Below are 3,922 nucleotides of genomic sequence, written 5' to 3' on the forward strand. Positions count from 1 at the left end.
TGTGTGTGTGTGTGTGTGTGTGTGTGTGTGTGTGTGTGTGTGTGTGTTGGGGGGGGCTTGATGGAGAAATCCAGAGGACTGCAGTGGCCCAGTGGGAGATGAGATGGCTGCCCTAGATGCCCTACCTGAACAGAGGTTCTTGGAGGGGTCCCCCAACCTCGGATCAGAGAGAGGAGCCCTAGAGGCAGTGGGTGCTCCTGAGGTGTGAGTTCCAGGGCTAAAACTGAGGATCCAGGGTAAAGAGGATGCGTGATGGAGGAGTCAGATGGTGCAGCCTGGTGGGAAATGAAGTGAAATCCTCCATTCCTGGAATAGGGTCCCTAGGTCTTCCTTGCCTTCAAGGCCCAGCTCAGAGGCACCTCCTCTGGGCAGCCTTCCCTGACTCCGCTACATGAGCCCTCCCTCCTCCAAGGCCTCAGAACACCTCACCTGGGTCCCTTCCAGCCCTAATTCTAGAGTCTGCCTTCATTGGAGTTATTCTCATCTATGCTTATATCCTTGTCTCATTAACCTGTCAGGGCTTGAGAAAAGGGAATCTGTGTGGTTTTCCCTCTTTCTGATCTCAGTTGCTATCATTCCTGCACATAGTAGGCACTTAATAAAAAGCTATGCATTCACTCATGTAGTCAGTCAGTCAGTCAGCCATTCACTCAACAAACATTAAGTTCCCACTACATGTCAGACCCTGGGCACTGGACATGGGGATTTGCCTGTTTCCAGTTAACCCCACAACCAGTGTGGCCTCCTTCGAGGGTCCTTCCCTCACAAAACAGGGATGCCACAATTGCCCAGCCCGTTGCTTTTCAGAGACGGGCTAAGACAGGAGAGTCAATGGGGCCAGTCCCCTTTCCCCGTCTCTATTTCGGGCTGAGCTTGGCGTGTCATTGGCTTGACCCCTTGACCCTTCCCTCCTCCCAAGCCTCTGCCCTGAAGGTCAGTGATGAAAGCGGATGGAAGCCTCCCAGCAAGGGATGGGAGCTGGGATGGGGGAGTGTGGTATTTGAGCTCCGTCCCCGGGGGACATTTGCTGAGGGACAGTACCCCATTGTTTAGGGTCTCATCCATCTCTCAGCTATGCCCCCGCCCCTTCCCCAGCTCAGACTCCACCGACGGCAGGGAATAGATCATAGGATTTCAATTTGGGGGAGGGGATAGATGAGGAAACTGAGGCTGAGCAAGCTTAAGCGACCCCACAGCTAGTAAGCAACAGAACTGAGGTTTGAACCCAGGTCTGTCTGTAGACCCTAAACCCGAGGATCTTTGCCCAACAGTCCTGCCAGGGGAGAGCTCCCCTTCTCTGGCTCAGTGGATAGGAAGCTGCCAACTCCCTTGGCCCAGCCCGAAGAGGGCGAGGAGCCTGCCCAGGGACAGGGGTCCTGTCACGCAGCCCATGGGGCTGGATTATTCCACTTTTCGGTCCCCTCTATCCTTCCCCTGCAGCCTCCCCACTTCCTGCCCTTTATTTATCCCTCTCTCTTACAGAAAGGCTGTTCCACATCCTCCATCTCTCTCCTTCCTTTACCCCCAGCCCCAGACCAGAGTGAAGGAAGGAAGCGGATGAAAAGAAGCCAGGGTCAGGGGTTAATGAGGCCACTGGGCCTCAAGCTGACGGATGGACAGAGGCTGTCACTGGGGGAGCTATTAGCAGGCCCCCCAAAGAGAGTCAGAGCACTAGGAATCCCCTCTGCCTTCGGTGGAGTGGCTGCGGGCTCCTTTGATACCCTCTGAGAGGCTCAGGCCTGAGGGAAGGGGGTGACAGAGGCCATTTGTGAGTGAGAAGGAGCAGGTCCCTGAGTCTCCCTGGCTGGTGAGGGCTGGGGAGGCAGCCTCTGTCCCCTGTCACATTCAGGTTGTGTGACCTTGGAGAGGTCATTGGGGCCAAATAGCTGATAACCAGGTTCTTCATTTTACAGATGGGGAAACTGAGACTTAGAGAGAGTAATTTGCCCAGGGTCACACTAGGAGGCAGTAGGGAAGTGGGGATTCAAAACTAAATCTGATGTCAAATCTAGGGCTCTTTTCACTATAGAATATTGCTTCACTTAACCTCTCTGAGCCTCAGTTTCCTCATCTGTACAATGGAAACCATCATGCCTGTGTTTCCTAACTCATGGGGCCATTGTGAGCAAAAGTACTCCATGCATCTTAAATTCAAAATGACCCAACTTGACCTCGCAGAAGAGATGAGTAAATGCACCCCCCTTCTTCTTCATGGATGTGGGGTGCTATGGGGGTGGACCACGACACCTCACTTGATATATTGGCTACCTTTGCTTTTCTTTTCCCTGCTATCTTTTTATACTTTGGTCAAGGGATGGTTCACTAGTAGGGGAGAGAGAGGGAAATGAGAGTGATGAAAAAACAAATCAATGAAAAGTTTAAATATTAAACTATAAAGTACCATGGAAATAGGGGAAAGAAGCATTTATTTAGTGCCTACAGTGTGCCAGGCACTGTGCTAAGCCCTTTACAAATATTATCTCATTCAATCCAATAATTCTGAGTGGCAGGTGCCATTATTATCCCCATTTTACAGATGAGGAAACAGGGACAGGAAGAGGTGGAATACTTGCCCAAGGTCACACAGCTAGAAAGTGTCTGAGGTCGAATCTGAATTCAGGTCTTCCTGACTCCAGGCCCAGCGCTCTAAGCACTGTGGTGCCCCCTAGCCGCCTCCAACAGCAACAACAACAATGATTCTTTTTTTTTTTTTTTAATTAGGCAATTGGAGTTAAGTGACTTGCCCAGGGTCACACAGCTAGTACGTGTCAAGTGTTTGGTCTGAGGCCGGATTTGAACTCAGGCCCTCCTGACTTCAAGGCCGGTGCTCTATCCACTGTACCACCTAGCTGCCCCTACAACAATGATTTATTACGTGTTTCCCCAGCTGCCTCTGATTTGGGGAACATGCTATTTCTCCCAGTGGAATGTAAGCTCCTGGAGGGCAGATCCTGTGGTTTTGTATAACATGCTCCCGAGCACAGCACCTTGCATACGATGGGTTACATTGAACTGAATGATTCTCCGCAGGGTCCTGTTTGTCGTCCACATCTTTCTTACCCAAGGGCCCAGCAGAACCTGGGTGGTGCCGCTTACATGTGGGCTGGGGGAGGGCGGAGAGAATGGGGCAGGGGACGTTCAGGGGAAGTGCTCCTGCTTCTAATGGACTGCTGCTGAAACCTTATACGGTCAGGTCCATTGAAGTCATATCACATGAGAGAAGTCAGGGACAGAGAAACAAAGACAGAGACAGAGAGAATCGCAGAGACAGACAAAGGGAGAGACAAAGACAGAATCACAGAGACAGAAAGAGAGACAAAGAGACAGAGACAGACAGAAAGACAGAGACAGAGAGAATCACAGAGACAGAGATAGACAGAGACACAGAGAGAATTATAGGGACAGAGGTAGACAGAAAGACAGAGACAGAGACAGAGAGACAGACAGAGAGAATCACAGAGACAGAGATAGACCAACAGACAGACAGAGATAGAGAGAGAGACAAAGACAGAGAGACAGAGACAAAGATAGAGACAGAAAATCACAAAGACAGGGAGAGATACAGAGAGAGACACAGAGACAGACAGAGAGAATTACAGGGACAGAGATAGACAGAAAGAAGAGACAGAGAGAGACAAAGACAGAGACAGAGAGAGAGAATCAGAGGCAGAGATAGACAGAAGAGACAGAGAAAGAGAGACAAAGACAGAGACACAGAGAGACAACGAGAGAGAGACAGACAGGTAGAGGCACAGACAGACAGAAAAACACGTTCACATGCAGAATCCAATTCACCAAGCACTCCTCAAACTGCCAGGCACTCTGCTGGGCACTGGGAATGGGGAGACCCAAAACTCCAAACAGTCCCTGCCCTGGAGAAGCTTCCCTTCGGACGGTTGTGTCCACTTCCCTCACATGCTTG

Source organism: Vombatus ursinus, unplaced genomic scaffold (assembly GCF_900497805.2).
Source record: "Vombatus ursinus unplaced genomic scaffold, bare-nosed wombat genome assembly UNPS02003292.1, whole genome shotgun sequence".
NCBI classification, from domain to species: Eukaryota; Metazoa; Chordata; class Mammalia; order Diprotodontia; family Vombatidae; genus Vombatus; species Vombatus ursinus.